Raw genomic sequence first — 25,004 nt, 5'->3', positions numbered from 1 at the left:
CCTCCAAGCATCTGCGGTAGCTGATGGCCGAGACCGGAAGGGAAGGGTCCGGTGAGGTTAACTCTGGCGTGGTTTTGTGTGTTTTCCTGAGCCACGCTGTCGTCCTGTTGTTCCTCCTGCTGTGCTGGAAGTCTGAGGAATGTGTCTGTTTGAAGAGGGTCTGTCCATAAAAGCCTAGGGAGGAAGGCTTTTCTGGTCCATATGGATGGGCAGTGCTAGCAGACCCCTGAAGCCTTGGCTTGCTGACTCGTCCAAGAGACTCCCAAAAGGTGTCTTGCAGGAACCTGGGAGAGATCCGCTGGCAGCCGGGCTCCAGATGACTGACAGAAACATGGCCTTTAGCCCCTTGGCCTCTTGGTCCATGAATGTGCAATGTTCAAGTGTTCCTTTAGGCGGGAGCCACGTTTCTGGCCCAGAGGGTCCCCTTCCCCATGGCATGTGCTGACCTTTAGCCCTGCTAGTGCGTGGGCATGGCATATGTTTGCTGAGGTCCTGGATGGGCTGCTGTGGACAGCCACCTCCTCATGTCGCCCAGTTCAAAGATTCCTTTCCCGGGAGAGGTCTTCTGTGATTGGACTTTCTGTGGTCCTCATGAACGGGCCATTGGATCTCTGTGAGGCCCTTTGTGGAGTTACTGTGCGGAGAAGGGATCCAAGGTTGAGTATCGAGGGGGTAGCTTCACCCATGTGGACATCCTTCCTGACCATCTCCACTGAAGCTCGGTGTCTGGCCTGTACGCGGATTAAGTGAAGATGCCTGCAGGGTAACTGGCCCTTGGTCCGTTCGCACAAATGTTTGGACCGGGATGCCGAGTGTTTGAACTTTCCTTCGAAGGTCAGGGGCGCCAAACTGCCCCCCAGGTGGGTCTCGGCAGCTGCTGGACACGCGAGTGTCCTGGTTGCTGTGGGGTTCGGCCCTGGCTCATTGAGGCTCCCCACCACTTCTCCTCTGGGCGTTCTCACCCGCCCTGTGGAGGCGTTTGGGCAGAACTCACAGGCACAGGCTTCTTGATTGGAGCAGCTCCGAGGTGTGACTTGTATACAGACTGCTTGTGCCCTGGAGCCTGGATCAGGGTGGTGTGACCTTTCATGTACATGGTTTTGGGGTTGACATCCATAGGCACTGGGTAGAGCCTCCAGGTACGCCTATCCTGTGGAGGCCTTTGGCGACAGGATGACTTCGTCAATATCCCATCCAGGGCCAGGAAATTGCTGTAGGTTGGTGCGGTTGGCTCTGAGCAGAAGGAATGGCTGTCGGAGAGAAGGAATCCTTGGCCTATTGCAGCGGCCCCGAGAGGGCCAAGATGACATGGCCACTTTGGAAGCAGAGGTCTCTGGTCCTTTTCTGGATGGGCAGGCTTCTGTGGAACGGAGAGCAAAGCGTGCATTTTCAGGCCCTGTGATCTTTAGGGGGGCAAAGAGGAAACACAGGAAACCAGACCGAGATACAGCCGCACACTCACGCCCATCGGCAGGCACACAGAAGCACACATACAGACGCACACACACAGAGGCGCACACACACGCGCACACACACACACACACACAGCCAGAGGCATGCACACACTCACACACACACACCCATCAAAATCCCATATGCCAAGTCCCCTCCCCTAGTGGGCTGGGACACGCATTGATTGGTGTCCCAGGAAAGAGGAAGGTGGGTAATTGATTGCGGGCTTCCCCATAGATAAAGGTTGATTGGCATGAAGCTTGCTCTCTGAGAACCTGGGTCCACCTCTGAAGCGTGCATGTGATTTCTGTCCCCTTGCCAGGTGGAGTGGCCAGGCCAGCCTTGCCGTCAGCCAAGACAAGACGTCCCTGTCGTTTTCTGGTGACTGCTGGTGGCCGGAAGTCCCCCAAGCAGTGGGTCGGCCCCAGGGTGCTGACCCTTCCCAGGGATCTCTCAGGATGACGGTACGCCTTCCCCTCCCCCACCCCAAGTCCTGGCGTCTCCTTTCGGGTTTTCTCTGACTGCCCGAAAGTCGGGCAAGAAAGATGGACGGTGGCTGTTTCTCAGTGGCTTGCTGGCTCTGGTTTGCTCAGCTTGCTGGAGGTCTCCGAGCTCGTCGGCTCCTCTGTGGAGCCGCCCAGCCTGCCGCGTTGAGTTCTCCAGCATGCCAGCACGTGCTCGGATCGATGATGACTCCCTCATATGCATTCCTTGGAAATCTGAACAAAATGAGTGAGAACTCACTACCGTCGTTCTCATCGAAACTGAGGTCCAGCACGTTGCCCCCCCGGGGGCTAGGGCATAGTTAGGCGTGAGGGGCAGCTTGCCCTTGTTCCCACTGCTGCAAACACCCCCCACGGCGCCAGCATTAGACAGCCTCCCGTCTGAGGGTCGGTCGTGTGCAAGCATTCGTCGAGGCAGCTGGAATCGGAGGTCGCTGTTTGAGTGGCCGTTGTGGGATGTGACAGTGGCCAGGTCCTCTGCTGCTGGTCGAAGGGGGAGTGCCAAATTGGCCAAGGCCCTGTGAGCAGGTGGCATGGATAAGTTGGTTTGAGGCAGCTGCATGCTGTTTGGGGTGTGGCCCGAGGTCGAGTGTGTCTCCGAGCCCAGGAGAAGAGGTGTGGGTGTTTGTTCCCATGGAGCAGCAGTGGAGGCGTGTGCCATGCGTGATCTGGACTTCCTTCGTCTTGGTGAGGACTGCTGAGTGCCCAGTGGCTATGCGGCGTTTCCCGGCGGCTGAAGTGCCGGGAGCAGGCTGAGGGACTGGGTGGCGGTGCTAGCCCTGCAGCTCCCTACTGCACCCACTGCCGCCGTGTCGGTGCCAGGGCACAAGCACGGGGCGTGCTGAGGACTCAGCGCTGCCTCCAAGCATCTGCGGTAGCTGATGGCCGAGACCGGAAGGGAAGGGTCCGGTGAGGTTAACTCTGGCGTGGTTTTGTGTGTTTTCCTGAGCCACGCTGTCGTCCTGTTGTTCCTCCTGCTGTGCTGGAAGTCTGAGGAATGTGTCTGTTTGAAGAGGGTCTGTCCATAAAAGCCTAGGGAGGAAGGCTTTTCTGGTCCATATGGATGGGCAGTGCTAGCAGACCCCTGAAGCCTTGGCTTGCTGACTCGTCCAAGAGACTCCCAAAAGGTGTCTTGCAGGAACCTGGGAGAGATCCGCTGGCAGCCGGGCTCCAGATGACTGACAGAAACATGGCCTTTAGCCCCTTGGCCTCTTGGTCCATGAATGTGCAATGTTCAAGTGTTCCTTTAGGCGGGAGCCACGTTTCTGGCCCAGAGGGTCCCCTTCCCCATGGCATGTGCTGACCTTTAGCCCTGCTAGTGCGTGGGCATGGCATATGTTTGCTGAGGTCCTGGATGGGCTGCTGTGGACAGCCACCTCCTCATGTCGCCCAGTTCAAAGATTCCTTTCCCGGGAGAGGTCTTCTGTGATTGGACTTTCTGTGGTCCTCATGAACGGGCCATTGGATCTCTGTGAGGCCCTTTGTGGAGTTACTGTGCGGAGAAGGGATCCAAGGTTGAGTATCGAGGGGGTAGCTTCACCCATGTGGACATCCTTCCTGACCATCTCCACTGAAGCTCGGTGTCTGGCCTGTACGCGGATTAAGTGAAGATGCCTGCAGGGTAACTGGCCCTTGGTCCGTTCGCACAAATGTTTGGACCGGGATGCCGAGTGTTTGAACTTTCCTTCGAAGGTCAGGGGCGCCAAACTGCCCCCCAGGTGGGTCTCGGCAGCTGCTGGACACGCGAGTGTCCTGGTTGCTGTGGGGTTCGGCCCTGGCTCATTGAGGCTCCCCACCACTTCTCCTCTGGGCGTTCTCACCCGCCCTGTGGAGGCGTTTGGGCAGAACTCACAGGCACAGGCTTCTTGATTGGAGCAGCTCCGAGGTGTGACTTGTATACAGACTGCTTGTGCCCTGGAGCCTGGATCAGGGTGGTGTGACCTTTCATGTACATGGTTTTGGGGTTGACATCCATAGGCACTGGGTAGAGCCTCCAGGTACGCCTATCCTGTGGAGGCCTTTGGCGACAGGATGACTTCGTCAATATCCCATCCAGGGCCAGGAAATTGCTGTAGGTTGGTGCGGTTGGCTCTGAGCAGAAGGAATGGCTGTCGGAGAGAAGGAATCCTTGGCCTATTGCAGCGGCCCCGAGAGGGCCAAGATGACATGGCCACTTTGGAAGCAGAGGTCTCTGGTCCTTTTCTGGATGGGCAGGCTTCTGTGGAACGGAGAGCAAAGCGTGCATTTTCAGGCCCTGTGATCTTTAGGGGGGCAAAGAGGAAACACAGGAAACCAGACCGAGATACAGCCGCACACTCACGCCCATCGGCAGGCACACAGAAGCACACATACAGACGCACACACACAGAGGCGCACACACACGCGCACACACACACACACACACAGCCAGAGGCATGCACACACTCACACACACACACCCATCAAAATCCCATATGCCAAGTCCCCTCCCCTAGTGGGCTGGGACACGCATTGATTGGTGTCCCAGGAAAGAGGAAGGTGGGTAATTGATTGCGGGCTTCCCCATAGATAAAGGTTGATTGGCATGAAGCTTGCTCTCTGAGAACCTGGGTCCACCTCTGAAGCGTGCATGTGATTTCTGTCCCCTTGCCAGGTGGAGTGGCCAGGCCAGCCTTGCCGTCAGCCAAGACAAGACGTCCCTGTCGTTTTCTGGTGACTGCTGGTGGCCGGAAGTCCCCCAAGCAGTGGGTCGGCCCCAGGGTGCTGACCCTTCCCAGGGATCTCTCAGGATGACGGTACGCCTTCCCCTCCCCCACCCCAAGTCCTGGCGTCTCCTTTCGGGTTTTCTCTGACTGCCCGAAAGTCGGGCAAGAAAGATGGACGGTGGCTGTTTCTCAGTGGCTTGCTGGCTCTGGTTTGCTCAGCTTGCTGGAGGTCTCCGAGCTCGTCGGCTCCTCTGTGGAGCCGCCCAGCCTGCCGCGTTGAGTTCTCCAGCATGCCAGCACGTGCTCGGATCGATGATGACTCCCTCATATGCATTCCTTGGAAATCTGAACAAAATGAGTGAGAACTCACTACCGTCGTTCTCATCGAAACTGAGGTCCAGCACGTTGCCCCCCCGGGGGCTAGGGCATAGTTAGGCGTGAGGGGCAGCTTGCCCTTGTTCCCACTGCTGCAAACACCCCCCACGGCGCCAGCATTAGACAGCCTCCCGTCTGAGGGTCGGTCGTGTGCAAGCATTCGTCGAGGCAGCTGGAATCGGAGGTCGCTGTTTGAGTGGCCGTTGTGGGATGTGACAGTGGCCAGGTCCTCTGCTGCTGGTCGAAGGGGGAGTGCCAAATTGGCCAAGGCCCTGTGAGCAGGTGGCATGGATAAGTTGGTTTGAGGCAGCTGCATGCTGTTTGGGGTGTGGCCCGAGGTCGAGTGTGTCTCCGAGCCCAGGAGAAGAGGTGTGGGTGTTTGTTCCCATGGAGCAGCAGTGGAGGCGTGTGCCATGCGTGATCTGGACTTCCTTCGTCTTGGTGAGGACTGCTGAGTGCCCAGTGGCTATGCGGCGTTTCCCGGCGGCTGAAGTGCCGGGAGCAGGCTGAGGGACTGGGTGGCGGTGCTAGCCCTGCAGCTCCCTACTGCACCCACTGCCGCCGTGTCGGTGCCAGGGCACAAGCACGGGGCGTGCTGAGGACTCAGCGCTGCCTCCAAGCATCTGCGGTAGCTGATGGCCGAGACCGGAAGGGAAGGGTCCGGTGAGGTTAACTCTGGCGTGGTTTTGTGTGTTTTCCTGAGCCACGCTGTCGTCCTGTTGTTCCTCCTGCTGTGCTGGAAGTCTGAGGAATGTGTCTGTTTGAAGAGGGTCTGTCCATAAAAGCCTAGGGAGGAAGGCTTTTCTGGTCCATATGGATGGGCAGTGCTAGCAGACCCCTGAAGCCTTGGCTTGCTGACTCGTCCAATAGACTCCCAAAAGGTGTCTTGCAGGAACCTGGGTGAGATCCGCTGGCAGCCGGGCTCCAGATGACTGACAGAAACATGGCCTTTAGCCCCTTGGCCTCTTGGTCCATGAATGTGCAATGTTCAAGTGTTCCTTTAGGCGGGAGCCACGTTTCTGGCCCAGAGGGTCCCCTTCCCCATGGCATGTGCTGACCTTTAGCCCTGCTAGTGCGTGGGCATGGCATATGTTTGCTGAGGTCCTGGATGGGCTGCTGTGGACAGCCACCTCCTCATGTCGCCCAGTTCAAAGATTCCTTTCCCGGGAGAGGTCTTCTGTGATTGGACTTTCTGTGGTCCTCATGAACGGGCCATTGGATCTCTGTGAGGCCCTTTGTGGAGTTACTGTGCGGAGAAGGGATCCAAGGTTGAGTATCGAGGGGGTAGCTTCACCCATGTGGACATCCTTCCTGACCATCTCCGCTGAAGCTCGGTGTCTGGCCTGTACGCGGATTAAGTGAAGATGCCTGCAGGGTAACTGGCCCTTGGTCCGTTCGCACAAATGTTTGGACCGGGATGCCGAGTGTTTGAACTTTCCTTCGAAGGTCAGGGGCGCCAAACTGCCCCCCAGGTGGGTCTCGGCAGCTGCTGGACACGCGAGTGTCCTGGTTGCTGTGGGGTTTGGCCCTGGCTCATTGAGGCTCCCCACCACTTCTCCTCTGGGCGTTCTCACCCGCCCTGTGGAGGCGTTTGGGCAGAACTCACAGGCACAGGCTTCTTGATTGGAGCAGCTCCAAGGTGTGACTTGTATACAGACTGCTTGTGCCCTGGAGCCTGGATCAGGGTGGTGTGACCTTTCATGTACATGGTTTTGGGGTTGACATCCATAGGCACTGGGTAGAGCCTCCAGGTACGCCTATCCTGTGGAGGCCTTTGGCGACAGGATGACTTCGTCAATATCCCATCCAGGGCCAGGAAATTGCTGTAGGTTGGTGCGGTTGGCTCTGAGCAGAAGGAATGGCTGTCGGAGAGAAGGAATCCTTGGCCTATTGCAGCGGCCCCGAGAGGGCCAAGATGACATGGCCACTTTGGAAGCAGAGGTCTCTGGTCCTTTTCTGGATGGGCAGGCTTCTGTGGAACGGAGAGCAAAGCGTGCATTTTCAGGCCCTGTGATCTTTAGGGGGGCAAAGAGGAAACACAGGAAACCAGACCGAGATACAGCCGCACACTCACGCCCATCGGCAGGCACACAGAAGCACACATACAGACGCACACACACAGAGGCGCACACACACACACACACACACACACACAACCAGAGGCATGCACACACTCACACACACACACCCATCAAAATCCCATATGCCAAGTCCCCTCCCCTAGTGGGCTGGGACACGCATTGATTGGTGTCCCAGGAAAGAGGAAGGTGGGTAATTGATTGCGGGCTTCCCCATAGATAAAGGTTGATTGGCATGAAGCTTGCTCTCTGAGAACCTGGGTCCACCTCTGAAGCGTGCATGTGATTTCTGTCCCCTTGCCAGGTGGAGTGGCCAGGCCAGCCTTGCCGTCAGCCAAGACAAGACGTCCCTGTCGTTTTCTGGTGACTGCTGGTGGCCGGAAGTCCCCCAAGCAGTGGGTCGGCCCCAGGGTGCTGACCCTTCCCAGGGATCTCTCAGGATGACGGTACGCCTTCCCCTCCCCCACCCCAAGTCCTGGCGTCTCCTTTCGGGTTTTCTCTGACTGCCCGAAAGTCGGGCAAGAAAGATGGACGGTGGCTGTTTCTCAGTGGCTTGCTGGCTCTGGTTTGCTCAGCTTGCTGGAGGTCTCCGAGCTCGTCGGCTCCTCTGTGGAGCCGCCCAGCCTGCCGCGTTGAGTTCTCCAGCATGCCAGCACGTGCTCGGATCGATGATGACTCCCTCATATGCATTCCTTGGAAATCTGAACAAAATGAGTGAGAACTCACTACCGTCGTTCTCATCGAAACTGAGGTCCAGCACGTTGCCCCCCCGGGGGCTAGGGCATAGTTAGGCGTGAGGGGCAGCTTGCCCTTGTTCCCACTGCTGCAAACACCCCCCACGGCGCCAGCATTAGACAGCCTCCCGTCTGAGGGTCGGTCGTGTGCAAGCATTCGTCGAGGCAGCTGGAATCGGAGGTCGCTGTTTGAGTGGCCGTTGTGGGATGTGACAGTGGCCAGGTCCTCTGCTGCTGGTCGAAGGGGGAGTGCCAAATTGGCCAAGGCCCTGTGAGCAGGTGGCATGGATAAGTTGGTTTGAGGCAGCTGCATGCTGTTTGGGGTGTGGCCCGAGGTCGAGTGTGTCTCCGAGCCCAGGAGAAGAGGTGTGGGTGTTTGTTCCCATGGAGCAGCAGTGGAGGCGTGTGCCATGCGTGATCTGGACTTCCTTCGTCTTGGTGAGGACTGCTGAGTGCCCAGTGGCTATGCGGCGTTTCCCGGTGGCTGAAGTGCCGGGAGCAGGCTGAGGGACTGGGTGGCGGTGCTAGCCCTGCAGCTCCCTACTGCACCCACTGCCGCCGTGTCGGTGCCAGGGCACAAGCACGGGGCGTGCTGAGGACTCAGCGCTGCCTCCAAGCATCTGCGGTAGCTGATGGCCGAGACCGGAAGGGAAGGGTCCGGTGAGGTTAACTCTGGCGTGGTTTTGTGTGTTTTCCTGAGCCATGCTGTCGTCCTGTTGTTCCTCCTGCTGTGCTGGAAGTCTGAGGAATGTGTCTGTTTGAAGAGGGTCTGTCCATAAAAGCCTAGGGAGGAAGGCTTTTCTGGTCCATATGGATGGGCTGTGCTAGCAGACCCCTGAAGTCTTGGCTTGCTGACTCGTCCAATAGACTCCCAAAAGGTGTCTTGCAGGAACCTGGGAGAGATCCGCTGGCAGCCGGGCTCCAGATGACTGACAGAAACATGGCCTTTAGCCCCTTGGCCTCTTGGTCCATGAATGTGCAATGTTCAAGTGTTCCTTTAGGCGGGAGCCACGTTTCTGGCCCAGAGGGTCCCCTTCCCCATGGCATGTGCTGACCTTTAGCCCTGCTAGTGCGTGGGCATGGCATATGTTTGCTGAGGTCCTGGATGGGCTGCTGTGGACAGCCACCTCCTCATGTCGCCCAGTTCAAAGATTCCTTTCCCGGGAGAGGTCTTCTGTGATTGGACTTTCTGTGGTCCTCACGAACGGGCCATTGGATCTCTGTGAGGCCCTTTGTGGAGTTACTGTGCGGAGAAGGGATCCAAGGTTGAGTATCGAGGGGGTAGCTTCACCCATGTGGACATCCTTCCTGACCATCTCCGCTGAAGCTCGGTGTCTGGCCTGTACGCGGATTAAGTGAAGATGCCTGCAGGGTAACTGGCCCTTGGTCCGTTCGCACAAATGTTTGGACCGGGATGCCGAGTGTTTGAACTTTCCTTCGAAGGTCAGGGGCGCCAAACTGCCCCCCAGGTGGGTCTCGGCAGCTGCTGGACACGCGAGTGTCCTGGTTGCTGTGGGGTTCGGCCCTGGCTCATTGAGGCTCCCCACCACTTCTCCTCTGGGCGTTCTCACCCGCCCTGTGGAGGCGTTTGGGCAGAACTCACAGGCACAGGCTTCTTGATTGGAGCAGCTCCGAGGTGTGACTTGTATACAGACTGCTTGTGCCCTGGAGCCTGGATCAGGGTGGTATGACCTTTCATGTACATGGTTTTGGGGTTGACATCCATAGGCACTGGGTAGAGCCTCCAGGTACGCCTATCCTGTGGAGGCCTTTGGCGACAGGATGACTTCGTCAATATCCCATCCAGGGCCAGGAAATTGCTGTAGGTTGGTGCGGTTGGCTCTGAGCAGAAGGAATGGCTGTCGGAGAGAAGGAATCCTTGGCCTATTGCAGCGGCCCCGAGAGGGCCAAGATGACATGGCCACTTTGGAAGCAGAGGTCTCTGGTCCTTTTCTGGATGGGCAGGCTTCTGTGGAACGGAGAGCAAAGCGTGCATTTTCAGGCCCTGTGATCTTTAGGGGGGCAAAGAGGAAACACAGGAAACCAGACCGAGATACAGCCGCACACTCACGCCCATCGGCAGGCACACAGAAGCACACATACAGACGCACACACACAGAGGCGCACACACACGCGCACACACACACACACACACAGCCAGAGGCATGCACACACTCACACACACACACCCATCAAAATCCCATATGCCAAGTCCCCTCCCCTAGTGGGCTGGGACACGCATTGATTGGTGTCCCAGGAAAGAGGAAGGTGGGTAATTGATTGCGGGCTTCCCCATAGATAAAGGTTGATTGGCATGAAGCTTGCTCTCTGAGAACCTGGGTCCACCTCTGAAGCGTGCATGTGATTTCTGTCCCCTTGCCAGGTGGAGTGGCCAGGCCAGCCTTGCCGTCAGCCAAGACAAGACGTCCCTGTCGTTTTCTGGTGACTGCTGGTGGCCGGAAGTCCCCCAAGCAGTGGGTCGGCCCCAGGGTGCTGACCCTTCCCAGGGATCTCTCAGGATGACGGTACGCCTTCCCCTCCCCCACCCCAAGTCCTGGCGTCTCCTTTCGGGTTTTCTCTGACTGCCCGAAAGTCGGGCAAGAAAGATGGACGGTGGCTGTTTCTCAGTGGCTTGCTGGCTCTGGTTTGCTCAGCTTGCTGGAGGTCTCCGAGCTCGTCGGCTCCTCTGTGGAGCCGCCCAGCCTGCCGCGTTGAGTTCTCCAGCATGCCAGCACGTGCTCGGATCGATGATGACTCCCTCGTATGCATTCCTTGGAAATCTGAACAAAATGAGTGAGAACTCACTACCGTCGTTCTCATCGAAACTGAGGTCCAGCACGTTGCCCCCCCGGGGGCTAGGGCATAGTTAGGCGTGAGGGGCAGCTTGCCCTTGTTCCCACTGCTGCAAACACCCCCCACGGCGCCAGCATTAGACAGCCTCCCGTCTGAGGGTCGGTCGTGTGCAAGCATTCGTCGAGGCAGCTGGAATCGGAGGTCGCTGTTTGAGTGGCCGTTGTGGGATGTGACAGTGGCCAGGTCCTCTGCTGCTGGTCGAAGGGGGAGTGCCAAATTGGCCAAGGCCCTGTGAGCAGGTGGCATGGATAAGTTGGTTTGAGGCAGCTGCATGCTGTTTGGGGTGTGGCCCGAGGTCGAGTGTGTCTCCGAGCCCAGGAGAAGAGGTGTGGGTGTTTGTTCCCATGGAGCAGCAGTGGAGGCGTGTGCCATGCGTGATCTGGACTTCCTTCGTCTTGGTGAGGACTGCTGAGTGCCCAGTGGCTATGCGGCGTTTCCCGGCGGCTGAAGTGCCGGGAGCAGGCTGAGGGACTGGGTGGCGGTGCTAGCCCTGCAGCTCCCTACTGCACCCACTGCCGCCGTGTCGGTGCCAGGGCACAAGCACGGGGCGTGCTGAGGACTCAGCGCTGCCTCCAAGCATCTGCGGTAGCTGATGGCCGAGACCGGAAGGGAAGGGTCCGGTGAGGTTAACTCTGGCGTGGTTTTGTGTGTTTTCCTGAGCCACGCTGTCGTCCTGTTGTTCCTCCTGCTGTGCTGGAAGTCTGAGGAATGTGTCTGTTTGAAGAGGGTCTGTCCATAAAAGCCTAGGGAGGAAGGCTTTTCTGGTCCATATGGATGGGCAGTGCTAGCAGACCCCTGAAGCCTTGGCTTGCTGACTCGTCCAAGAGACTCCCAAAAGGTGTCTTGCAGGAACCTGGGAGAGATCCGCTGGCAGCCGGGCTCCAGATGACTGACAGAAACATGGCCTTTAGCCCCTTGGCCTCTTGGTCCATGAATGTGCAATGTTCAAGTGTTCCTTTAGGCGGGAGCCACGTTTCTGGCCCAGAGGGTCCCCTTCCCCATGGCATGTGCTGACCTTTAGCCCTGCTAGTGCGTGGGCATGGCATATGTTTGCTGAGGTCCTGGATGGGCTGCTGTGGACAGCCACCTCCTCATGTCGCCCAGTTCAAAGATTCCTTTCCCGGGAGAGGTCTTCTGTGATTGGACTTTCTGTGGTCCTCATGAACGGGCCATTGGATCTCTGTGAGGCCCTTTGTGGAGTTACTGTGCGGAGAAGGGATCCAAGGTTGAGTATCGAGGGGGTAGCTTCACCCATGTGGACATCCTTCCTGACCATCTCCGCTGAAGCTCGGTGTCTGGCCTGTACGCGGATTAAGTGAAGATGCCTGCAGGGTAACTGGCCCTTGGTCCGTTCGCACAAATGTTTGGACCGGGATGCCGAGTGTTTGAACTTTCCTTCGAAGGTCAGGGGCGCCAAACTGCCCCCCAGGTGGGTCTCGGCAGCTGCTGGACACGCGAGTGTCCTGGTTGCTGTGGGGTTTGGCCCTGGCTCATTGAGGCTCCCCACCACTTCTCCTCTGGGCGTTCTCACCCGCCCTGTGGAGGCGTTTGGGCAGAACTCACAGGCACAGGCTTCTTGATTGGAGCAGCTCCAAGGTGTGACTTGTATACAGACTGCTTGTGCCCTGGAGCCTGGATCAGGGTGGTGTGACCTTTCATGTACATGGTTTTGGGGTTGACATCCATAGGCACTGGGTAGAGCCTCCAGGTACGCCTATCCTGTGGAGGCCTTTGGCGACAGGATGACTTCGTCAATATCCCATCCAGGGCCAGGAAATTGCTGTAGGTTGGTGCGGTTGGCTCTGAGCAGAAGGAATGGCTGTCGGAGAGAAGGAATCCTTGGCCTATTGCAGCGGCCCCGAGAGGGCCAAGATGACATGGCCACTTTGGAAGCAGAGGTCTCTGGTCCTTTTCTGGATGGGCAGGCTTCTGTGGAACGGAGAGCAAAGCGTGCATTTTCAGGCCCTGTGATCTTTAGGGGGGCAAAGAGGAAACACAGGAAACCAGACCGAGATACAGCCGCACACTCACGCCCATCGGCAGGCACACAGAAGCACACATACAGACGCACACACACAGAGGCGCACACACACACACACACACACACACACAACCAGAGGCATGCACACACTCACACACACACACCCATCAAAATCCCATATGCCAAGTCCCCTCCCCTAGTGGGCTGGGACACGCATTGATTGGTGTCCCAGGAAAGAGGAAGGTGGGTAATTGATTGCGGGCTTCCCCATAGATAAAGGTTGATTGGCATGAAGCTTGCTCTCTGAGAACCTGGGTCCACCTCTGAAGCGTGCATGTGATTTCTGTCCCCTTGCCAGGTGGAGTGGCCAGGCCAGCCTTGCCGTCAGCCAAGACAAGACGTCCCTGTCGTTTTCTGGTGACTGCTGGTGGCCGGAAGTCCCCCAAGCAGTGGGTCGGCCCCAGGGTGCTGACCCTTCCCAGGGATCTCTCAGGATGACGGTACGCCTTCCCCTCCCCCACCCCAAGTCCTGGCGTCTCCTTTCGGGTTTTCTCTGACTGCCCGAAAGTCGGGCAAGAAAGATGGACGGTGGCTGTTTCTCAGTGGCTTGCTGGCTCTGGTTTGCTCAGCTTGCTGGAGGTCTCCGAGCTCGTCGGCTCCTCTGTGGAGCCGCCCAGCCTGCCGCGTTGAGTTCTCCAGCATGCCAGCACGTGCTCGGATCGATGATGACTCCCTCATATGCATTCCTTGGAAATCTGAACAAAATGAGTGAGAACTCACTACCGTCGTTCTCATCGAAACTGAGGTCCAGCACGTTGCCCCCCCGGGGGCTAGGGCATAGTTAGGCGTGAGGGGCAGCTTGCCCTTGTTCCCACTGCTGCAAACACCCCCCACGGCGCCAGCATTAGACAGCCTCCCGTCTGAGGGTCGGTCGTGTGCAAGCATTCGTCGAGGCAGCTGGAATCGGAGGTCGCTGTTTGAGTGGCCGTTGTGGGATGTGACAGTGGCCAGGTCCTCTGCTGCTGGTCGAAGGGGGAGTGCCAAATTGGCCAAGGCCCTGTGAGCAGGTGGCATGGATAAGTTGGATTGAGGCAGCTGCATGCTGTTTGGGGTGTGGCCCGAGGTCGAGTGTGTCTCCGAGCCCAGGAGAAGAGGTGTGGGTGTTTGTTCCCATGGAGCAGCAGTGGAGGCGTGTGCCATGCGTGATCTGGACTTCCTTCGTCTTGGTGAGGACTGCTGAGTGCCCAGTGGCTATGCGGCGTTTCCCGGTGGGTGAAGTGCCGGGAGCAGGCTGAGGGACTGGGTGGCGGTGCTAGCCCTGCAGCTCCCTACTGCACCCACTGCCGCCGTGTCGGTGCCAGGGCACAAGCACGGGGCGTGCTGAGGACTCAGCGCTGCCTCCAAGCATCTGCGGTAGCTGATGGCCGAGACCGGAAGGGAAGGGTCCGGTGAGGTTAACTCTGGCGTGGTTTTGTGTGTTTTCCTGAGCCACGCTGTCGTCCTGTTGTTCCTCCTGCTGTGCTGGAAGTCTGAGGAATGTGTCTGTTTGAAGAGGGTCTGTCCATAAAAGCCTAGGGAGGAAGGCTTTTCTGGTCCATATGGATGGGCAGTGCTAGCAGACCCCTGAAGCCTTGGCTTGCTGACTCGTCCAAGAGACTCCCAAAAGGTGTCTTGCAGGAACCTGGGAGAGATCCGCTGGCAGCCGGGCTCCAGATGACTGACAGAAACATGGCCTTTAGCCCCTTGGCCTCTTGGTCAAGTGTTCCTTTAGGCGGGAGCCACGTTTCTGGCCCAGAGGGTCCCCTTCCCCATGGCATGTGCTGACCTTTAGCCCTGCTAGTGCGTGGGCATGGCATATGTTTGCTGAGGTCCTGGATGGGCTGCTGTGGACAGCCACCTCCTCATGTCGCCCAGTTCAAAGATTCCTTTCCCGGGAGAGGTCTTCTGTGATTGGACTTTCTGTGGTCCTCATGAACGGGCCATTGGATCTCTGTGAGGCCCTTTGTGGAGTTACTGTGCGGAGAAGGGATCCAAGGTTGAGTATCGAGGGGGTAGCTTCACCCATGTGGACATCCTTCCTGACCATCTCCGCTGAAGCTCGGTGTCTGGCCTGTACGCGGATTAAGTGAAGATGCCTGCAGGGTAACTGGCCCTTGGTCCGTTCGCACAAATGTTTGGACCGGGATGCCGAGTGTTTGAACTTTCCTTCGAAGGTCAGGGGCGCCAAACTGCCCCCCAGGTGGGTCTCGGCAGCTGCTGGACACGCGAGTGTCCAGGTTGCTCTGGGGTTCGGCCCTGGCTCATTGAGGCTCCCCACCACTTCTCCTCTGGGCGTTCTCACCCGCCCTGTGGAGGCGTTTGGGCAGAACTCACAGGCACAGGCTTCTTGATTGGAGCAGCTCCGAGGTGTGACTTGTATACAGACTGCTTGTGCCCTGGAGCCTGGATCAGGGTGGTATGACCTTTCATGTACATGGTTTTGGGGTTGACATCCATAGGCACTGGGTAGAGCCTCCAGGTACGCCTATCCTGTGGAGGCCTTTGGCGACAGAATGACTTCGTCAATATCCCATCCAGGGCCAGGAAATTGCTGTAGGTTGGTGCGGTTGGCTCTGAGCAGAAGGAATGGCTGTCGGAGAGAAGGAATCCTTGGCCTATTGCAGCGGCCCCGAGAGGGCCAAGATGACATGGCCACTTTGGAAGCAGAGGTCTCTGGTCCTTTTCTGGATGGGCAGGCTTCTGTGGAACGGAGAGCAAAGCGTGCATTTTCAGGCCCTGTGATCTTTAGGGGGGCAAAGAGGAAACACAGGAAACCAGACCGAGATACAGCCGCACACTCACGCCCATCGGCAGGCACACAGAAGCACACATACAGACGCACACACACAGAGGCACACACACACACACACACACACACACAGCCAGAGGCATGCACACACTCACACACACACACCCATCAAAATCCCATATGCCAAGTCCCCTCCCCTAGTGGGCTGGGACACGCATTGATTGGTGTCCCAGGAAAGAGGAAGGTGGGTAATTGATTGCGGGCTTCCCCATAGATAAAGGTTGATTGGCATGAAGCTTGCTCTCTGAGAACCTGGGTCCACCTCTGAAGCGTGCATGTGATTTCTGTCCCCTTGCCAGGTGGAGTGGCCAGGCCAGCCTTGCCGTCAGCCAAGACAAGACGTCCCTGTCGTTTTCTGGTGACTGCTGGTGGCCGGAAGTCCCCCAAGCAGTGGGTCGGCCCCAGGGTGCTGACCCTTCCCAGGGATCTCTCAGGATGACGGTACGCCTTCCCCTCCCCCACCCCAAGTCCTGGCGTCTCCTTTCGGGTTTTCTCTGACTGCCCGAAAGTCGGGCAAGAAAGATGGACGGTGGCTGTTTCTCAGTGGCTTGCTGGCTCTGGTTTGCTCAGCTTGCTGGAGGTCTCCGAGCTCGTCGGCTCCTCTGTGGAGCCGCCCAGCCTGCCGCGTTGAGTTCTCCAGCATGCCAGCACGTGCTCGGATCGATGATGACTCCCTCGTATGCATTCCTTGGAAATCTGAACAAAATGAGTGAGAACTCACTACCGTCGTTCTCATCGAAACTGAGGTCCAGCACGTTGCCCCCCCGGGGGCTAGGGCATAGTTAGGCGTGAGGGGCAGCTTGCCCTTGTTCCCACTGCTGCAAACACCCCCCACGGCGCCAGCATTAGACAGCCTCCCGTCTGAGGGTCGGTCGTGTGCAAGCATTCGTCGAGGCAGCTGGAATCGGAGGTCGCTGTTTGAGTGGCCGTTGTGGGATGTGACAGTGGCCAGGTCCTCTGCTGCTGGTCGAAGGGGGAGTGCCAAATTGGCCAAGGCCCTGTGAGCAGGTGGCATGGATAAGTTGGTTTGAGGCAGCTGCATGCTGTTTGGGGTGTGGCCCGAGGTCGAGTGTGTCTCCGAGCCCAGGAGAAGAGGTGTGGGTGTTTGTTCCCATGGAGCAGCAGTGGAGGCGTGTGCCATGCGTGATCTGGACTTCCTTCGTCTTGGTGAGGACTGCTGAGTGCCCAGTGGCTATGCGGCGTTTCCCGGTGGCTGAAGTGCCGGGAGCAGGCTGAGGGACTGGGTGGCGGTGCTAGCCCTGCAGCTCCCTACTGCACCCACTGCCGCCGTGTCGGTGCCAGGGCACAAGCACGGGGCGTGCTGAGGACTCAGCGCTGCCTCCAAGCATCTGCGGTAGCTGATGGCCGAGACCGGAAGGGAAGGGTCCGGTGAGGTTAACTCTGGCGTGGTTTTGTGTGTTTTCCTGAGCCACGCTGTCGTCCTGTTGTTCCTCCTGCTGTGCTGGAAGTCTGAGGAATGTGTCTGTTTGAAGAGGGTCTGTCCATAAAAGCCTAGGGAGGAAGGCTTTTCTGGTCCATATGGATGGGCAGTGCTAGCAGACCCCTGAAGCCTTGGCTTGCTGACTCGTCCAAGAGACTCCCAAAAGGTGTCTTGCAGGAACCTGGGAGAGATCCGCTGGCAGCCGGGCTCCAGATGACTGACAGAAACATGGCCTTTAGCCCCTTGGCCTCTTGGTCCATGAATGTGCAATGTTCAAGTGTTCCTTTAGGCGGGAGCCACGTTTCTGGCCCAGAGGGTCCCCTTCCCCATGGCATGTGCTGACCTTTAGCCCTGCTAGTGCGTGGGCATGGCATATGTTTGCTGAGGTCCTGGATGGGCTGCTGTGGACAGCCACCTCCTCATGTCGCCCAGTTCAAAGATTCCTTTCCCGGGAGAGGTCTTCTGTGATTGGACTTTCTGTGGTCCTCATGAACGGGCCATTGGATCTCTGTGAGGCCCTTTGTGGAGTTACTGTGCGGAGAAGGGATCCAAGGTTGAGTATCGAGGGGGTAGCTTCACCCATGTGGACATCCTTCCTGACCATCTCCGCTGAAGCTCGGTGTCTGGCCTGTACGCGGATTAAGTGAAGATGCCTGCAGGGTAACTGGCCCTTGGTCCGTTCGCACAAATGTTTGGACCGGGATGCCGAGTGTTTGAACTTTCCTTCGAAGGTCAGGGGCGCCAAACTGCCCCCCAGGTGGGTCTCGGCAGCTGCTGGACACGCGAGTGTCCTGGTTGCTGTGGGGTTCGGCCCTGGCTCATTGAGGCTCCCCACCACTTCTCCTCTGGGCGTTCTCACCCGCCCTGTGGAGGCGTTTGGGCAGAACTCACAGGCACAGGCTTCTTGATTGGAGCAGCTCCGAGGTGTGACTTGTATACAGACTGCTTGTGCCCTGGAGCCTGGATCAGGGTGGTATGACCTTTCATGTACATGGTTTTGGGGTTGACATCCATAGGCACTGGGTAGAGCCTCCAGGTACGCCTATCCTGTGGAGGCCTTTGGCGACAGGATGACTTCGTCAATATCCCATCCAGGGCCAGGAAATTGCTGTAGGTTGGTGCGGTTGGCTCTGAGCAGAAGGAATGGCTGTCGGAGAGAAGGAATCCTTGGCCTATTGCAGCGGCCCCGAGAGGGCCAAGATGACATGGCCACTTTGGAAGCAGAGGTCTCTGGTCCTTTTCTGGATGGGCAGGCTTCTGTGGAACGGAGAGCAAAGCGTGCATTTTCAGGCCCTGTGATCTTTAGGGGGGCAAAGAGGAAACACAGGAAACCAGACCGAGATACAGCCGCACACTCACGCCCATCGGCAGGCACACAGAAGCACACATACAGACGCACACACACAGAGGCGCACACACACGCGCACACACACACACACACACAGCCAGAGGCATGCACACACTCACACACACACACCCATCAAAATCCCATATGCCAAGTCCCCTCCCCTAGTGGGCTGGGACACGCATTGATTGGTGTCCCAGGAAAGAGGAAGGTGGGTAATTGATTGCGGGCTTCCCCATAGATAAAGGTTGATTGGCATGAAGCTTGCTCTCTGAGAACCTGGGTCCACCTCTGAAGCGTGCATGTGATTTCTGTCCCCTTGCCAGGTGGAGTGGCCAGGCCAGCCTTGCCGTCAGCCAAGACAAGACGTCCCTGTCGTTTTCTGGTGACTGCTGGTGGCCGGAAGTCCCCCAAGCAGTGGGTCGGCCCCAGGGTGCTGACCCTTCCCAGGGATCTCTCAGGATGACGGTACGCCTTCCCCTCCCCCACCCCAAGTCCTGGCGTCTCCTTTCGGGTTTTCTCTGACTGCCCGAAAGTCGGGCAAGAAAGATGGACGGTGGCTGTTTCTCAGTGGCTTGCTGGCTCTGGTTTGCTCAGCTTGCTGGAGGTCTCCGAGCTCGTCGGCTCCTCTGTGGAGCCGCCCAGCCTGCCGCGTTGAGTTCTCCAGCATGCCAGCACGTGCTCGGATCGATGATGACTCCCTCGTATGCATTCCTTGGAAATCTGAACAAAATGAGTGAGAACTCACTACCGTCGTTCTCATCGAAACTGAGGTCCAGCACGTTGCCCCCCCGGGGGCTAGGGCATAGTTAGGCGTGAGGGGCAGCTTGCCCTTGTTCCCACTGCTGCAAACACCCCCCACGGCGCCAGCATTAGACAGCCTCCCGTCTGAGGGTCGGTCGTGTGCAAGCATTCGTCGAGGCAGCTGGAATCGGAGGTCGCTGTTTGAGTGGCCGTTGTGGGATGTGACAGTGGCCAGGTCCTCTGCTGCTGGTCGAAGGGGGAGTGCCAAATTGGCCAAGGCCCTGTGAGCAGGTGGCATGGATAAGTTGGTTTGAGGCAGCTGCATGCTGTTTGGGGTGTGGCCCGAGGTCGAGTGTGTCTCCGAGCCCAGGAGAAGAGGTGTGGGTGTTTGTTCCCATGGAGCAGCAGTGGAGGCGTGTGCCATGCGTGATCTGGACTTCCTTCGTCTTGGTGAGGACTGCTGAGTGCCCAGTGGCTATGCGGCGTTTCCCGGTGGCTGAAGTGCCGGGAGCAGGCTGAGGGACTGGGTGGCGGTGCTAGCCCTGCAGCTCCCTACTGCACCCACTGCCGCCGTGTCGGTGCCAGGGCACAAGCACGGGGCGTGCTGAGGACTCAGCGCTGCCTCCAAGCATCTGCGGTAGCTGATGGCCGAGACCGGAAGGGAAGGGTCCGGTGAGGTTAACTCTGGCGTGGTTTTGTGTGTTTTCCTGAGCCACGCTGTCGTCCTGTTGTTCCTCCTGCTGTGCTGGAAGTCTGAGGAATGTGTCTGTTTGAAGAGGGTCTGTCCATAAAAGCCTAGGGAGGAAGGCTTTTCTGGTCCATATGGATGGGCAGTGCTAGCAGACCCCTGAAGTCTTGGCTTGCTGACTCGTCCAAGAGACTCCCAAAAGGTGTCTTGCAGGAACCTGGGAGAGATCCGCTGGCAGCCGGGCTCCAGATGACTGACAGAAACATGGCCTTTAGCCCCTTGGCCTCTTGGTCCATGAATGTGCAATGTTCAAGTGTTCCTTTAGGCGGGAGCCACGTTTCTGGCCCAGAGGGTCCCCTTCCCCATGGCATGTGCTGACCTTTAGCCCTGCTAGTGCGTGGGCATGGCATATGTTTGCTGAGGTCCTGGATGGGCTGCTGTGGACAGCCACCTCCTCATGTCGCCCAGTTCAAAGATTCCTTTCCCGGGAGAGGTCTTCTGTGATTGGACTTTCTGTGGTCCTCACGAACGGGTCATTGGATCTCTGTGAGGCCCTTTGTGGAGTTACTGTGCGGAGAAGGGATCCAAGGTTGAGTATCGAGGGGGTAGCTTCACCCATGTGGACATCCTTCCTGACCATCTCCGCTGAAGCTCGGTGTCTGGCCTGTACGCGGATTAAGTGAAGATGCCTGCAGGGTAACTGGCCCTTGGTCCGTTCGCACAAATGTTTGGACCGGGATGCCAAGTGTTTGAACTTTCCTTCGAAGGTCAGGGGCGCCAAACTGCCCCCCAGGTGGGTCTCGGCAGCTGCTGGACACGCGAGTGTCCTGGTTGCTGTGGGGTTCGGCCCTGGCTCATTGAGGCTCCCCACCACTTCTCCTCTGGGCGTTCTCACCCGCCCTGTGGAGGCGTTTGGGCAGAACTCACAGGCACAGGCTTCTTGATTGGAGCAGCTCCGAGGTGTGACTTGTATACAGACTGCTTGTGCCCTGGAGCCTGGATCAGGGTGGTGTGACCTTTCATGTACATGGTTTTGGGGTTGACATCCATAGGCACTGGGTAGAGCCTCCAGGTACGCCTATCCTGTGGAGGCCTTTGGCGACAGAATGACTTTGTCAATATCCCATCCAGGGCCAGGAAATTGCTGTAGGTTGGTGCGGTTGGCTCTGAGCAGAAGGAATGGCTGTCGGAGAGAAGGAATCCTTGGCCTATTGCAGCGGCCCCGAGAGGGCCAAGATGACATGGCCACTTTGGAAGCAGAGGTCTCTGGTCCTTTTCTGGATGGGCAGGCTTCTGTGGAACGGAGAGCAAAGCGTGCATTTTCAGGCCCTGTGATCTTTAGGGGGGCAAAGAGGAAACACAGGAAACCAGACCGAGATACAGCCGCACACTCACGCCCATCGGCAGGCACACAGAAGCACACATACAGACGCACACACACAGAGGCACACACACACACATACACACAGCCAGAGGCATGCAAAAACTCACACACACACACCCATCAAAATCCCATATGCCAAGTCCCCTCCCCTAGTGGGCTGGGACACGCATTGATTGGTGTCCCAGGAAAGAGGAAGGTGGGTAATTGATTGCGGGCTTCCCCATAGATAAAGGTTGATTGGCATGAAGCTTGCTCTCTGAGAACCTGGGTCCACCTCTGAAGCGTGCATGTGATTTCTGTCCCCTTGCCAGGTGGAGTGGCCAGGCCAGCCTTGCCGTCAGCCAAGACAAGACGTCCCTGTCGTTTTCTGGTGACTGCTGGTGGCCGGAAGTCCCCCAAGCAGTGGGTCGGCCCCAGGGTGCTGACCCTTCCCAGGGATCTCTCAGGATGACGGTACGCCTTCCCCTCCCCCACCCCAAGTCCTGGCGTCTCCTTTCGGGTTTTCTCTGACTGCCCGAAAGTCGGGCAAGAAAGATGGACGGTGGCTGTTTCTCAGTGGCTTGCTGGCTCTGGTTTGCTCAGCTTGCTGGAGGTCTCCGAGCTCGTCGGCTCCTCTGTGGAGCCGCCCAGCCTGCCGCGTTGAGTTCTCCAGCATGCCAGCACGTGCTCGGATCGATGATGACTCCCTCATATGCATTCCTTGGAAATCTGAACAAAATGAGTGAGAACTCACTACCGTCGTTCTCATCGAAACTGAGGTCCAGCACGTTGCCCCCCCGGGGGCTAGGGCATAGTTAGGCGTGAGGGGCAGCTTGCCCTTGTTCCCACTGCTGCAAACACCCCCCACGGCGCCAGCATTAGACAGCCTCCCGTCTGAGGGTCGGTCGTGTGCAAGCATTCGTCGAGGCAGCTGGAATCGGAGGTCGCTGTTTGAGTGGCCGTTGTGGGATGTGACAGTGGCCAGGTCCTCTGCTGCTGGTCGAAGGGGGAGTGCCAAATTGGCCAAGGCCCTGTGAGCAGGTGGCATGGATAAGTTGGTTTGAGGCAGCTGCATGCTGTTTGGGGTGTGGCCCGAGGTCGAGTGTGTCTCCGAGCCCAGGAGAAGAGGTGTGGGTGTTTGTTCCCATGGAGCAGCAGTGGAGGCGTGTGCCATGCGTGATCTGGACTTCCTTCGTCTTGGTGAGGACTGCTGAGTGCCCAGTGGCTATGCGGCGTTTCCCGGTGGGTGAAGTGCCGGGAGCAGGCTGAGGGACTGGGTGGCGGTGCTAGCCCTGCAGCTCCCTACTGCACCCACTGCCGCCGTGTCGGTGCCAGGGCACAAGCACGGGGCGTGCTGAGGACTCAGCGCTGCCTCCAAGCATCTGCGGTAGCTGATGGCCGAGACCGGAAGGGAAGGGTCCGGTGAGGTTAACTCTGGCGTGGTTTTGTGTGTTTTCCTGAGCCATGCTGTCGTCCTGTTGTTCCTCCTGCTGTGCTGGAAGTCTGAGGAATGTGTCTGTTTGAAGAGGGTCTGTCCATAAAAGCCTAGGGAGGAAGGCTTTTCTGGTCCATATGGATGGGCTGTGCTAGCAGACCCCTGAAGTCTTGGCTTGCTGACTCGTCCAATAGACTCCCAAAAGGTGTCTTGCAGGAACCTGGGAGAGATCCGCTGGCAGCCGGGCTCCAGATGACTGACAGAAACATGGCCTTTAGCCCCTTGGCCTCTTGGTCCATGAATGTGCAATGTTCAAGTGTTCCTTTAGGCGGGAGCCACGTTTCTGGCCCAGAGGGTCCCCTTCCCCATGGCATGTGCTGACCTTTAGCCCTGCTAGTGCGTGGGCATGGCATATGTTTGCTGAGGTCCTGGATGGGCTGCTGTGGACAGCCACCTCCTCATGTCGCCCAGTTCAAAGATTCCTTTCCCGGGAGAGGTCTTCTGTGATTGGACTTTCTGTGGTCCTCACGAACGGGCCATTGGATCTCTGTGAGGCCCTTTGTGGAGTTACTGTGCGGAGAAGGGATCCAAGGTTGAGTATCGAGGGGGTAGCTTCACCCATGTGGACATCCTTCCTGACCATCTCCGCTGAAGCTCGGTGTCTGGCCTGTACGCGGATTAAGTGAAGATGCCTGCAGGGTAACTGGCCCTTGGTCCGTTCGCACAAATGTTTGGACCGGGATGCCGAGTGTTTGAACTTTCCTTCGAAGGTCAGGGGCGCCAAACTGCCCCCCAGGTGGGTCTCGGCAGCTGCTGGACACGCGAGTGTCCTGGTTGCTGTGGGGTTCGGCCCTGGCTCATTGAGGCTCCCCACCACTTCTCCTCTGGGCGTTCTCACCCGCCCTGTGGAGGCGTTTGGGCAGAACTCACAGGCACAGGCTTCTTGATTGGAGCAGCTCCGAGGTGTGACTTGTATACAGACTGCTTGTGCCCTGGAGCCTGGATCAGGGTGGTATGACCTTTCATGTACATGGTTTTGGGGTTGACATCCATAGGCACTGGGTAGAGCCTCCAGGTACGCCTATCCTGTGGAGGCCTTTGGCGACAGGATGACTTCGTCAATATCCCATCCAGGGCCAGGAAATTGCTGTAGGTTGGTGCGGTTGGCTCTGAGCAGAAGGAATGGCTGTCGGAGAGAAGGAATCCTTGGCCTATTGCAGCGGCCCCGAGAGGGCCAAGATGACATGGCCACTTTGGAAGCAGAGGTCTCTGGTCCTTTTCTGGATGGGCAGGCTTCTGTGGAACGGAGAGCAAAGCGTGCATTTTCAGGCCCTGTGATCTTTAGGGGGGCAAAGAGGAAACACAGGAAACCAGACCGAGATACAGCCGCACACTCACGCCCATCGGCAGGCACACAGAAGCACACATACAGACGCACACACACAGAGGCGCACACACACGCGCACACACACACACACACACAGCCAGAGGCATGCACACACTCACACACACACACCCATCAAAATCCCATATGCCAAGTCCCCTCCCCTAGTGGGCTGGGACACGCATTGATTGGTGTCCCAGGAAAGAGGAAGGTGGGTAATTGATTGCGGGCTTCCCCATAGATAAAGGTTGATTGGCATGAAGCTTGCTCTCTGAGAACCTGGGTCCACCTCTGAAGCGTGCATGTGATTTCTGTCCCCTTGCCAGGTGGAGTGGCCAGGCCAGCCTTGCCGTCAGCCAAGACAAGACGTCCCTGTCGTTTTCTGGTGACTGCTGGTGGCCGGAAGTCCCCCAAGCAGTGGGTCGGCCCCAGGGTGCTGACCCTTCCCAGGGATCTCTCAGGATGACGGTACGCCTTCCCCTCCCCCACCCCAAGTCCTGGCGTCTCCTTTCGGGTTTTCTCTGACTGCCCGAAAGTCGGGCAAGAAAGATGGACGGTGGCTGTTTCTCAGTGGCTTGCTGGCTCTGGTTTGCTCAGCTTGCTGGAGGTCTCCGAGCTCGTCGGCTCCTCTGTGGAGCCGCCCAGCCTGCCGCGTTGAGTTCTCCAGCATGCCAGCACGTGCTCGGATCGATGATGACTCCCTCGTATGCATTCCTTGGAAATCTGAACAAAATGAGTGAGAACTCACTACCGTCGTTCTCATCGAAACTGAGGTCCAGCACGTTGCCCCCCCGGGGGCTAGGGCATAGTTAGGCGTGAGGGGCAGCTTGCCCTTGTTCCCACTGCTGCAAACACCCCCCACGGCGCCAGCATTAGACAGCCTCCCGTCTGAGGGTCGGTCGTGTGCAAGCATTCGTCGAGGCAGCTGGAATCGGAGGTCGCTGTTTGAGTGGCCGTTGTGGGATGTGACAGTGGCCAGGTCCTCTGCTGCTGGTCGAAGGGGGAGTGCCAAATTGGCCAAGGCCCTGTGAGCAGGTGGCATGGATAAGTTGGTTTGAGGCAGCTGCATGCTGTTTGGGGTGTGGCCCGAGGTCGA

General features: G+C 57.9%; 9 non-coding genes across 9 annotated transcripts; all 9 read left to right on the top strand.

The window, feature by feature from the left end:
- Positions 1–2,132: 2,132 nt before the first annotated feature.
- Positions 2,133–2,225, top strand: LOC141575364 (small nucleolar RNA SNORD116). Its single transcript, XR_012502900.1, has one exon. It is a non-coding gene; the product is annotated as a small nucleolar RNA SNORD116 (small nucleolar RNA).
- A 2,720-nt stretch (positions 2,226–4,945) lies between these two features.
- Positions 4,946–5,038, top strand: LOC141575363 (small nucleolar RNA SNORD116). Its single transcript, XR_012502899.1, has one exon. It is a non-coding gene; the product is annotated as a small nucleolar RNA SNORD116 (small nucleolar RNA).
- Positions 5,039–7,754: 2,716 nt separating this feature from the next.
- On the top strand, positions 7,755–7,847 carry LOC141575362 (small nucleolar RNA SNORD116). The gene has a single exon (XR_012502898.1). It is a non-coding gene; the product is annotated as a small nucleolar RNA SNORD116 (small nucleolar RNA).
- Positions 7,848–10,567: 2,720 nt separating this feature from the next.
- LOC141575307 (small nucleolar RNA SNORD116) lies at positions 10,568–10,660 on the top strand. Its single transcript, XR_012502842.1, has one exon. It is a non-coding gene; the product is annotated as a small nucleolar RNA SNORD116 (small nucleolar RNA).
- A 2,716-nt stretch (positions 10,661–13,376) lies between these two features.
- LOC141575361 (small nucleolar RNA SNORD116) lies at positions 13,377–13,469 on the top strand. The gene has a single exon (XR_012502897.1). It is a non-coding gene; the product is annotated as a small nucleolar RNA SNORD116 (small nucleolar RNA).
- A 2,696-nt stretch (positions 13,470–16,165) lies between these two features.
- On the top strand, positions 16,166–16,258 carry LOC141575306 (small nucleolar RNA SNORD116). The gene has a single exon (XR_012502841.1). It is a non-coding gene; the product is annotated as a small nucleolar RNA SNORD116 (small nucleolar RNA).
- A 2,720-nt stretch (positions 16,259–18,978) lies between these two features.
- Positions 18,979–19,071, top strand: LOC141575305 (small nucleolar RNA SNORD116). Its single transcript, XR_012502840.1, has one exon. It is a non-coding gene; the product is annotated as a small nucleolar RNA SNORD116 (small nucleolar RNA).
- A 2,708-nt stretch (positions 19,072–21,779) lies between these two features.
- On the top strand, positions 21,780–21,872 carry LOC141575360 (small nucleolar RNA SNORD116). Its single transcript, XR_012502896.1, has one exon. It is a non-coding gene; the product is annotated as a small nucleolar RNA SNORD116 (small nucleolar RNA).
- A 2,720-nt stretch (positions 21,873–24,592) lies between these two features.
- Positions 24,593–24,685, top strand: LOC141575304 (small nucleolar RNA SNORD116). The gene has a single exon (XR_012502839.1). It is a non-coding gene; the product is annotated as a small nucleolar RNA SNORD116 (small nucleolar RNA).
- Positions 24,686–25,004: the final 319 nt, after the last annotated feature.

The sequence above is a fragment of the Camelus bactrianus genome, chromosome 27 (genome assembly GCF_048773025.1).
Source record: "Camelus bactrianus isolate YW-2024 breed Bactrian camel chromosome 27, ASM4877302v1, whole genome shotgun sequence".
In the NCBI taxonomy this organism is placed as follows: Eukaryota; Metazoa; Chordata; class Mammalia; order Artiodactyla; family Camelidae; genus Camelus; species Camelus bactrianus.
This window is presented reverse-complemented; position numbering and strand designations above follow the sequence as displayed.